The sequence below is a fragment of the Euphorbia lathyris genome, chromosome 7, assembly GCF_963576675.1.
Source record: "Euphorbia lathyris chromosome 7, ddEupLath1.1, whole genome shotgun sequence".
NCBI classification, from domain to species: Eukaryota; Viridiplantae; Streptophyta; class Magnoliopsida; order Malpighiales; family Euphorbiaceae; genus Euphorbia; species Euphorbia lathyris.
In genome coordinates this window covers 34,903,401-34,916,144 of record NC_088916.1, presented here as the reverse complement: position 1 = coordinate 34,916,144, position 12,744 = coordinate 34,903,401, and the positions used below count along the sequence as shown (strand labels likewise).

General features: G+C 35.8%; 1 long non-coding RNA gene across 4 annotated transcripts; it reads right to left on the bottom strand.

Moving 5' to 3' along the window:
• Window positions 1–3,744: 3,744 nt before the first annotated feature.
• On the bottom strand, window positions 3,745–7,261 carry LOC136234857 (uncharacterized). Of its 4 annotated transcripts, none has more exons than XR_010691495.1 (8): window positions 7,055–7,261; window positions 6,836–6,928; window positions 6,606–6,672; window positions 6,223–6,297; window positions 5,391–5,432; window positions 5,073–5,203; window positions 4,696–4,818; window positions 3,745–4,023 (listed from the first exon to the last, which is right to left on the bottom strand). It is a non-coding gene; the product is annotated as an uncharacterized lncRNA (long non-coding RNA). The 4 variants fall into 4 exon arrangements; XR_010691496.1 differs by having other exon boundaries at window positions 6,871–6,928; XR_010691493.1 differs by lacking the exon at window positions 6,606–6,672.
• Window positions 7,262–12,744: the final 5,483 nt, after the last annotated feature.

Here is a 12,744-nt window from a genome sequence, read left to right as displayed (position 1 = left end):
TAGGTAAAACCGAATTAAAACCGAATCGAAATATGCAGTTCGGTTCGGTTTAAACCGAACAAACCGAATTAAGTTAAAAATAACAAATAACAAATAAAAATCACTATATTTTCTCATTAAATTTACCTCAACAACAACAAAAATTGAAATATTTCCAAAATATATCTATATTGGTTATTATCTCATATATATATAAATGTAAAATATGTGTAATTCGGTGCAGTTCAGTTTTTTTACATTTTCTGTCAAACCTAAACGAACCGAATTGAATACCGAAATAAACTTAAAATTAAAATCGATGCCGAACCGAATTGTTAAAAAACCGAACCGAAAAACCGAATTCACTCAGTTCGGTATGCGGTTTAAACCGAACCGATGCACACCCCTAATTATCATGTTTGTTTTGCTATGTATAATCATAAATTTCTATTTACTCTTATAAATATATATAACAATAGTAATAATAAAAAATTAATAATAATGTGATGTAAAAAATGGAGGAAATGAAAATGTTAGATTGAATGAATTAGGAATACATATTGGAATGTAATGGGAATTCCTATTGATTTCTTTGGTAATCCTCATTACAAAACTTATTGAAGAAAATTAAAGTCATGGAATTCCCATTACATTCCAATAAAACTATAGAGTACATCCAAACATAGTAATGGGCTTTTGATGTAATGGGCATTCCATTACGAAGTCCATTACGTCTTACCAAACGTACCCTAAGAAATTCATTAATCCTTTCGAAGAAGGAAAAATCTCTCACCGTAGCAAAATCTAAGAAGAGCATATCGGTGAACAAGATCTTGGATCTGGAAAAGTGCCTATAACGCTTTCCTTCCGCATCCGAGTAAATATCAAAAGTTGCTCCATACTGAACTCTTAATCTATTTTCTGAGGTTGAAGGAGTTTTGTTAGCAACATTCTTTTGTCCAGGCATGGTTTTTGTGTTTGGAGAAGAAGATGAATAGGGAAAATATATATGGGGAAGAGAAAAGTGTATTGATAGGTGAAAAGTTGGGTGAATTTAAAGGTGATTTGATGTGTAATTGATTATGGAAGAAGAAAAGGTGTTTGAATTAAAGTTGGAATAGTAAAAGGTGTAAAAATAGGCTCAATTTCGGCATATACAGCACCGTATCGCGACCGAGATTCTCAAAATCTCGATCGCGACACGCATTTTATAGGGGAAAATTTTCTTCTTGGCTTGCCTGCTTGATAGCCGTCCAGAGATATTGGAAATCTCAACAGAGATTTTTGAGCTGTTAGCCAAAATCTTGAATATTTGACATTTTCAACTTGTTAAAATTATTTCTTCTTGCACTAATGTTTCTTTAATGATATTTAAACCTGAAAAACTTAAAAACAAAACTAAAAATTAAATAAAAGGTTGGCCTTAAGGACTTTCCTTACTCTAAAAATTATAAAATAAACGATTTTATTAATATTGGAACATATATACACAATCATATAAAATTGAAAATATGTAAACTAAATATCAGAAACATATTTACAAAGAATTATTCTTAAACACAATCAAAGCAAATTAAATCTATTCTTCACCCTTATTGATGGAAATTCCTCGTGCTTGAGCCCGATTTATTTTTACTTGAACTGTTAATTGTCTCTCTTATGAAGAAATAAACTGCAGACCAAGACAAAATTCACGTTTGACAAGTCCTTCGTTCTCCAAGAACTCGAAATCAAGGACAGGGAATGGTTCATTCTCGCTCCAAGGAACGGAAATTGTGCCATTGGCACCCAAAATAATTCCACAAACTATATTCCCATATCCAACTTTCTTATTCTTCGAAAGTGAGGCAGATATCAAACATTCCATCAAATTTTTTATGAATCCACAACATTACCTTGAAGTATATCTCCTAAAACATATAAATTTGTGTCACGGACTATATTTCCATAAACACGTCCAAAAATACTATAACAGAGATACTTATGGAGATATAAGATGGAGTTAGAATTAATTAATTTGTTTAATGCAAGATGTGGATTAAAATGCCACAATCCTGTCAACATCCTCCATATATCTCGAGAAGTCATATCTCTACCAGGATGGATATTTGATGCTCCACGTGGTGGAAAACCAAACCATGAATGTAATTCAGCAGTTCTTTATTTTTTCATGAATATTGTTTGATTGCTTTGATTTTTCTTTATTTCTATTTTTGGTTTGTCAAAATTGAACTCCCCGTGCATGCTTATTACTTTCTCTGTTAAATTTTTTTTTGCGTTTTTCGCCCCGGGGTGCCCAGCTCGTCGAGCTAGGCACCCAGCTCGGGCGAGCTAGGCACTGTCGCTCAGCTCGCCGAGCTGCTCGGCCGAGCTGGCCAGCTTGACCGAGATGGGCGGCCAGTTCGGGTATTTTCCTGAATTTAAATAAATAAATAAATAAATAAATTAATTAATTAAAAAAATGGGGGATGAATATTCATCCCCCTTCTTCTTTCTTCTCTCCTTTTCTCTTTTCTCTCTTTCAAAATCCCTAACCCCCAAATCCTTAATTCTCACCCGAAATCAACAAGTAAGGTATGGATTCTTACCTATTTTTGATTTCAAGCATGATTCTAACATTAGTTTTTAGTTTAGACTCTTTATTTTTTTTATTTTTAGGTAAACCTAGGTTTTAAGATTTTTCTTTCTTTTCCGATTTTTACTTTATTTGCTTGTTTCTCTTAGTTTCCTTGCATATTTACGACTTCTTGATGAGTGATACTAGCTTTGGACATGATTTTGAGTTTCTAATTTGTGTTTTTGAAGAAATTGCTCAATCTGGGTATTTTCTCCATTTGAGCTTGAAATTTGACTATGCGATTTATAGCCGAAACCTTGATAATAGGACTCTATTTCACATCCTTAACATATATTGGTCACTGGGTCTCGTTAATTTTGCACGTATTAAGAGTTACGGGTCAATTTCTATTTTTTTAGGGACCAAAACCTTGCATTTTGGTCCCTAAGTTTCTAACTTTAGAATTAATCATGCTTTGTGAGTTGATTATTTGGGTGATTTAGTGTATATTAGTATATTCTGCCGTTTTTGGTTACCCTTCTTATTCTCAGGAAGCGATGGGCAGAAAAGGAAAGAACAAGGTCATTGCAGAAGACGAGATTGAGTCCGACATCGAATTCATTGACTCACTGCAAGATAAGTATGGTTCTCCTTTTGGTTTGACATATGAGGAAGAGGGGAAAAAGTATGTACGCTTTGCAACGCAAGGCCACACCCCCCGAATCATTATTGATCAAGCCTACTTAGCGTCTCTAGGACTAGATAAGGATTTCAAGAAAATCCTACAGGCTCAAGGCTGGTACCACCTGGCCACGAGACACTACACCATAAAACCCCTACTGCAACCAAGTGAAATTGTTGGCTTAGACCCCTTTTTGAGTTGCAGTAGGCCAAAAATAGGACAAACGCAACAAAAATCCAATTGTTGCGGATGCTCAGCAACAATTTGTAAACTATAGCAACAACTAACAATTGTTGGATATTTTTTAATTAGTTGCAACAAATTTTTGATTAAGCAACAAATTTACAAAATAATGCAACATGTAATTATTGTTGCAAAAAATCTAATGCAATTAATTTATTTAATTTTGCAACAAATTTTATGTTTTTGCAACAATTTTAATTCAAAATTGCAACATTTATAATTGAATTTGCAACAATTGTAATTTGCATCTTTTTTTTGCAATATTTTTAATAATTTCAACCTGTAATAAATGCAAATTTTGATTAATTTCGGAAAGTGTAATATAAAATATGCCAACTATATTTACAAACAATGATCCAAGTCATACATACAGAATCTCTTACAAAATAAGATAAGAGTATCATAATATAGTTTTCAAATTCTAAGAAACCACAATCTTTCATCGATGTCACTCGTTAGCTTCTCCTCTTCCCAGGCAGGTCCCTGTAGACCAAAAAGCTCGACAGCAAGCCTCAACTCAAGATCAGCTAAGAGTATGAATGATTGACAAACAATATAAGACCTGCATGACCAGAAATCATTTAAGTTAATGCACTTTTTAAATTTCATTTATAATTCACCATAATATTACAAACGAAACATGACCCCAAAGTTTTGATGAAGGAATAAGCATGGATATTTAATATTGATGAAAAGATTGAAGATTTCCCTTGGTTGGGAGTTCAATGATGTTGAAAGGAAAAGATAAGATTTCCTTTGAATCACACAAAATCAAAACGAGGGAATAAGATTTACCCCTCAGCTTCTTAATAACAAATACAACCTATTCGGTGTTCAATTTTGGAACAGATCAAACACGGTTTTTATTCAAACTGAACATGAACAAAGGAAATCGGGACTGTTTACAAATTCATTTGACATCTTCAATCTGTTTGAAATTAAAAATCAAGCACTTTAAGTTTTTAAATTCTCAATTTAAGAGGTATTGTTATAGTTTTGTTAAAAAAGAGCAGAGCATTAGAGCTGACTTAGAACATCTGTTAAGCAAATCCATTTGATAGACCTTAACTAACAATTCACTAAACCAGCTCAAAGTCTGCAGGTTCACAATCTAGATCCACTCATAAATAATTCACAATATTTCAATCACGTTATATAGTCACATTTCATCTCAGATAATGGTAGACAAAAGGAAGAAAGAACATCAGAAATCAATAGTTCGTCTGAGAAATACCTAAAGACGTCCACTGAACTTTCGATTTAATAGAATTCTGATCCTCAATAAACCCGCTGCCAGAAGCCGTTCAGCTGCTCCGCCTATGCCATGCATTCGGGTCACGTGATTCTTTTCGCACGACTGAAAATAAAGGAAATAAAAAAAACATTATATTTAAGGAAAATCAGTAAACAAACATCAGAAGTCTGCAGCTAAACTAAAGTCTACTTGAATTTATGGTCGAAGAACAAGTACTTCAATTGAATCATTCAGCTTAAACATTCAAGGGACTAAATTTTCGTAGAACGAAATGATAAAACTGATATATTTTCTTTCTTGTCCCTATTTTTTACAACAACCAAATTGAGAAAGTTCAAAAGACAGAAAAATCTTACCTGAATTTGCTTGCTCAAATTGATAATTTTCTGCAATATTGGCACTGTGGGCTCTTGAGCTGAAGGAGTTTCTTCTTTTGTGCTTGATTCACTATCCTCGTTCATGGAAGATGTAGTTTCCTGAGTTAATTCTGAACCAACAACCACAAGTTCAAATTTTGGTAAACTGAACTCTCCTTTTAGATTACAATAATAGAAGTTACATAAATAACGAAGGAAAAACAGATACCTTCTTGGTTAGTTTCAGTAACTTCAAATTTCAGAACGGAAAAAAAAATTATATAAAAAAAAAAAAAAATTGAAGAACACCATGCTAACCTGCTTCCCATTTATCCTCAGCGGCAGTTTGAACTGGCAAATCTGAAAACCAAAATCAAATGGACCGATTATATCCAAATGTCAAACATACTAAAATGAAAAACACCACCATGTCTCTACTACAAAATAGCAACTGTCAATCAGCACTGTCTAGGCTAAAATTAATCAACAGAACACAGGAGCATCTACTTTACTCATTTGCAATGCAATCTAATATGCTTCTAACAACCATATAACATTAACAAAATTATTATAATAAAAATGAATTTTGAACTACACTACACTAACATTACATAATCAAATCAGAAGTATTACCTGCTAGCCGTTTAGTTCATGAATGAACTTAACTGCTGCCACATGATATGTTGCCATAAGAATCATGTTGGCTTAGATGACTTAATTAAAAAATGAACTAAAAGACATAAAATAGCCAACAAGCATAAACGAATAGATGCCGGGACACCAAACATGGGGCTCCAACTCCCCTTAACCAGTGAAGGAAGTGGAGTCTCTGTACAACAAATAGATGTCGGGACACCAAACATGGGTATTGAATTGATGTATTCTACTGATGCAGAATTTCCTAGTTAAATCTTCTGGCTGCCTGATATCTATTGCAACCTATGCAACACTGCATTAAAGCTTGCCTGATGTCTAATGTATCATAGTCAAAGACCCACTAATTTTCTTTTACTTTTAAATAGAGTCAGACCTCTATGAGATTAGAATTTGGAATCAGTGCTAAGTCATATAGAGAACATAATCTGCAATTAAATAAGAAACAACAACTATTGGGACTTCTAATTAGCTCTTTCACAAAATAAAGGCATACTTTGAATGAAGTCTCCATAATAAATCTGCCATCCTGTGATAAACTAGGTATGGTGCCTTGCTGGAAGAAAGTGACCTGCATTTGAAAATAATGTTGTTCAAATGAACAAAAACTGTAAGAGGAGTATTTGTCTTTTTACAATCAAGTCCATGAAAGTATTAATCTAACTTGAACAACAAATTTATCTCAGTTTATCAAGATTAGTAATGACATCACATGTTGTTCATCCAATAACTAGACATGACTAGAATTGTTACAAGTGGCAACATATGAACACAAGAGGGGCAAGATTAAAACAAAACTACTTATATGTGCTGTTATCGTAGGTGTTAATGAGTAACAATATTTTACATATGATATATACATATATAACTCACAATTACCAAATCAGGAGAGCAGCCGCATATAGAGCATCAAACTTCTGAACACCTATACACTTGTAATGATGAACTGTTCAAATACACAGCTACACCTCAATTAACCTAAAACTTTAACTTATCTTAATCATGATCTGTACAATTAATTAACTTAATGATCTATGAACCATCAGGTAAAGGTTGGAATTTTATTTTCTGTTTTTTCCCCATTTACTGAATTTGAAAAAGATACTTACAGAAAAGTGGGATCCAGTAAATCAGGGATATCTACCTCTCTCATTGTAGCAATCTTTGTGTATATGCTCCAATTAATCCAGACAAGAAAGTGGCTGTAAAAAAAAAGAAAGAAAAAACATGATCAATTATTATTAATTTGGTGTTTATAAAGAATATAATAATTGTTAACTCGAGACTAGGCATGGCAATGTAAATCCATTAAAGTTTTCGGTGCATACCTTTCACGATGAGTCGAACCAAGTAACGGTCATCAAGCCGAGGGCCTCCTACGACGAGATGATGGCGGCACGGTGATGACGGCGCCGGCAGTGAGAAAATCAATGGAGAAGAGTGGAGGAGAGGCGGTGAGGGAGGGAGAAGAGCAATGGAGAAGTGGAGGAGAGGCTCAGAGGCGGAAGAAGTTTGAGAGTTTGAGGAGAGAATAGAAGAGAACAAACGATGTGGTGGCTGTAATTTTAGGGTTTTATTTTATATGAATAATAACGAAATTAATATAATATAATAATTACGGTTTATATGTGAACAATAACATTAGGGTGGCGAAGTGGTAATACTCATTTCTTACAATTAGAAGAGTATGGGTTCAAGTCCCATGTATGTTTATCAAATTTTTTTTTATATATATAAGGGAAATGGGTAGCGGGTAACGTCGAATTTTTTTTTTATATATAAAGGAAATGGGTAGCGGGTAACGGGTACCCAACAGATATGTACCGTGTACCCGGGGGGTATTCTCATACCCGTGACGGGTAGTATTTTTAATCTCATACCCGTTCCATACCCTCTAAACCAAGGTTCGGGTAGTCCCATTAGGGTCGGATTTTATATATAAGGGAAATGGGTAGCGGGTAACGTCAAATTTTTTTTTTATATAAGGGAAATGGGTAGCGGGTAACGTCGAATTTTTTTTTTATATATAAAGGAAATGGGTAGCGGGTAACGGGTACCCGACAGATATGTACCGTGTACCCGGGGGGTATTCTCATACCCGTGACGGGTAGTATTTTTAATCTCATACCCGTTCCATACCCTCTAAACCAAGGTTCGGGTAGTCCCATTAGGGTCGGATTTTATATATAAGGGAAATGGGTAGCGGGTAACGTCAAATTTTTTTTTATATAAGGGAAATGGGTAGCGGGTAACGGGTACCCGTCAGATATATACCGGGTACCCGTCAGATATATACCGTGTACCCGGGGGGTATTCTCATACCCGTGACGGGTAGTATTCTTAATCTCATACCCATCCCATACCCTCTAAACCAAGGTTCGGATAGTCCCATTAGGGTTGGATTTTATATATAAGGGAAATGGGTAGCGGGTAACGTCGAATTTTTTTTTTTATATAAGGGAAATGGGTAGCGGGTAACGGGTACCCGTCAGATATATACCGTGTACCCGTGGGGTATTCCCATACCCGTGACGGGTAGTATTCTTAATCTCATACCCATCCCATACCCTCTAAACCAAGGTTCGGGTAGTCCCATTAGAGTCGGATAGTGCCGGGTACCCGCGGGTACACTACCCGTTGTCATCCCTAAGTACAAGGATACCATTTCCTGGTCCCGCCCCGTACCTGCCTACGGGAACCAATCCCATCCCTGCCAAAAACCGGGGCAGGGCCCCAACGGGTACGGGTATGGGCTGCCCTAGTTGCATCCCTAGTTCTTCTCGACTAATTTTTCCCAGAATGAACGATGATATTGTCAAGTCCAGCCCGGCCTAAGCTCGCCAAAAACTGGACGGGCTTGGGCTTTACGAATTTTACATCGGCTCGGTCCGATATATATAAATTATAACTTAAGTTTTAACTTTGATATTTATATTAATTATAATATATATATTTATTTTAATTATAATATATAAATATAAATGGGCTTGAATGGGCGGGCTTGAGATTCATATCTTAGGCCCGAACCCAGTCCGAGCCCGAGCCCGATTAAATTTCTTACGGGTTGGGCTGGACTTGGGCTTGTCAGGCTTTATTAAAAGTTCGACAGGTCCGGCCCGAGCCCGGCTCATACTAAGGTCTAATAAAAATTAAAAAATTTCTTTTACAAGTTTAAATATTAATAAAAAGATTAATATTTAATATTATATAATTGTTTCCAAAAATTAACATTATAATTGTTCTCAAAAATTAATATTTATATATATTAATAAAATAATAAATTATTTTAATTGCAACATTATATATTTGTTAGTTTTTCTTTATTTTTGTTGCATTGGATCACTTAAATGTCATTGCAACAATTATAATTTTGTTGCTTTCTCGGTTTTACATTATTTTTTGTAACAATTTAAACAAATTGTTGGATTAACTTGCTTAAAAGCAACATGTCAAGCAACAATTAATATTTTTGTTGCATAATTTTGCTAATTTGAAGATTATTGCAACAAAAATGCAACATTATTGAAATACAACAAAATAAACTCATTTAATGCATCAATTTTCAAGCAACAAACCCAAATCCTTAATTCTCACCCGAAATCAACAAGTAAGGTATGGATTCTTACCTATTTTTGATTTCAAGCATGATACCATTTCCTGGTCCCGCTCCGTACCTGCCTACGGGAACCAATCCCATCCCTGCCAAAAACCGGGGCAGGGCCCCAACGGGTACGGGTATTCCCTGCCCCAGTTGCATCCCTAGTTCTTCTCGACTAATTTTTCCCAGAATGAACGGTGATATTGTCAAGTTCGGCCCGGCCTAAGCTCGCCAAAAACTGGACGGGCTTGGGCTTTATGAATTTTACATCGGCCCGGTCCGATATATATATATATATATATATATATATATATATATATATATAAATTATAACTTAAGTTTTAACTTTGATATTTATATTAATTATAATATATATTTTTATTTTAATTATAATATATAAATATAAATGGGCTTGAATGGGCGGGCTTGGGATTCATATCTTAGGCCCGAGCCTAGTCCGAGCCCGAGCCCGATTAAATTTCTTACGGGTTGGGCTGGACTTGGGCTTGTCAGGCTTTATTAAAAGTTCGACAGGTCTGGCCCGAGCCCGGCTCATGCTAAGGTCTAATAAAAATTAGAAAATTTCTTTTACAAGTTTAAATATTAATAAAAAGATTAATATTTAATATTATATAATTGTTTCCAAAAATTAACATTATAATTGTTCTCAAAAATTAATATTTATATATATTAATAAAATAATAAATTATTTTAATCGCAACATTATATATTTGTTAGTTTTTCTTTATTTTTGTTGCATTGGATCACTTAAATGTCAATGCAACAATTATAATTTTGTTGCTTTCTCGGTTTTACATTATTTTTTGTAACAATTTAAACAAATTGTTGGATTAACTTGCTTAAAAGTAACATGTCAAGCAACAATTAATATTTTTGTTGCATAATTTTGCTAATTTGAAGATTATTGCAACAAAAATGCAACATTATTGAAATATGATAGGGGTCAAAAAACCCTATCTTTGGGTACGGTTTTAGGACGGGTTTTAGCATTATTTAGTTAATAAGCGAGCATTTCTCGCATTTAAATGCTTTTGTGTGAGTTAGCTAGGAATTGGAAATGTTTTATTTATTTTTCGTTGTTTAGGCTCGTTTTATGACCAATTTAGGCAATTACGGCCAAAATAGCATGCATAGTATAATTCCGTTATCTTTTGAAGCTAATTGGTCCGTCAAAAGTCGCACCAAACGAAGCGTTTGCTCAAAATAAGCGATTGACGGGTCAATTTAGCCTTTGGACTAATGTTATCTGGAGTTTCTGTACATGCGCAGGTATAAGTTCGGACGAAAAAGGAATCGACGGCAGTCGGCAAGCACGCGGGGGCATACCGGACAAGAATGCTCGACGAGCGGGCCTCCGTAGGCCATGCCTGCTCGCCGAGCAGGCCCCTGGAGGCCTGCTCGCCGAGCAGGCCGCCAGAGGCCTGCTCGCCGAGCAGACCTGCGGGAATTGGTCAAAAAGACCAATTCCGCCCCCACGATGCCACGACGGACCCCACGACTTTCTACCTGCATAAGGACACGAAAATAGGTCAAAAAGAGGGCCGAGCCACGCCTATAAATAGAGTTTTTCCAATGTAAATTAGTATCTTTTATCTTTGTAATTTTCTTAGCTTTTCATCTTAAGAAATCCTCTCCACCTCCTCCATATCCTTCAAACCTCCATTGAAGACACCTCCGAAGCCCCGTTCACCGAGGATTGCTCAAGCTCCATCCTTAAGTCCTAGGAAGACGCCTGCATTGGTAGACAGGTTCCCTTAAAGGGATTTTTCTTCTTTTATATTCTGTCTAGCCTCTGATACATGTTATGAATCCTAGGCTCATTGTAACTTCGTGACAATACTTTCATCTTTGATATATATTATAGTTCTTGTTCATTCAATTGTTTTAATGCTTTAATCTTTGTCTTACGCTTTGTCTGATTGGTTTAACTCATTCGATAATCCCAAAATCAAGTTGGCACATATTGCGAGCTGAATCTTACCTAGTCAGTGCCTATAGGATTGACGACCCTATAGAAGATTAAGCCCAAATTGCTGAGCCTTAGAGCTAGTTTCGGCCTTACAAAGGAATCACGAACTAGGGACTTTAGGAGGATAGGTCGGGTTAATCGCCTCGGACACAAGTGACTTAGGTTTTAATTCAATTGCTTAAACAATCTATTTTCACTATCATCGTATCCCTTCATGTTCCTTCGGATAATTGCATTGGTAAAAGATCACTTAGGAGTAGTTTAACTTAATTAGGGGTAGAGTAACTTAATTAGGCGTAGAATAACTTAGTTAGAATCAGATAACTTAGCTAGGAATAGTATAATTCAACCTAGGAGTAGATTAACTTAGAAAAACCAACTCAAAACCCCCTAAGCCTAGATAACACCTGAAACCAAGTAATTCGATACTTGCAGAAATAAATCCTGTGGACGATAACCTGGACTTAACCAGAAATTTATTACTTGATAACGATGGGGTACACTTATCCCTAAGATCGGCCTCGCTCCACGACCGCGCGAGGCCGCATCAAGTTTTTGGCGCCATTGCCGGGGATTTATTTCTTCTGTAATATCGAACTAAAGGTCGATTTGTTAGTTTAGGCATTCATTGTAAATATCTTTGTTTATATCGTCTATACTTGTTGATATATAATTTCTTTATGCTTTTCTATACTTGTTCATATTTGTATAATGTTACTTATCAACTTTTGTGCTAGAACTTCACTTTTTCTCAGCATTCTCTGATCAATGAATTGGCAAGAAAAAGTCAAGTGGCAAGCTCAAAAGTTTACTATCCCATCAAGACAATACATTCATGCCCTGGAGAATGAGGCTCCCAATCCCTCCATGGCCGACTTAAATGAGAAAATGGATATCTTGATGGCGAAACTGAGCCTCAACACCAATGAAAGTGTAAGTTTTGTGGGTAATCACCAAAGGTATAATTCTAACCCAAATTCTTACAGCTTTTATGGTAATGATTGGAAGAGACCTCAACACTGAAATCTGTCCTACGGGAACCCTAACATGTTGAGGCCTCCAAATAGGTTTGTTAATGAGCACAGGGAAAATGAATTGGGAATGTTCCCTTACGAACAAGCAAGCCAAGTTCCTCCACAACCCTCTAGCTCACGAGATGAGGTGCTGTCCCTTTTGAAAGGAATATCAGCCCGACTTACAATCAACGAGGAGGTTTGCAAGGACTTGAGCAACCAATTGGCTCAAATAAACCATGAGATGCAAGAGCAATCCCGAGATGCTCTCCCAGGCATAAAGGAAAACATAGAAATCCCACAAAGGGAATCAGCTCAAGCCATCTCCTTGAGGAATGACAAAAAGGTAGAACCAAGTCCACTATCACATGCATCACTCGAGGTAAGTGAGGAACCGGAAGCGGTAAGCAACCCCGG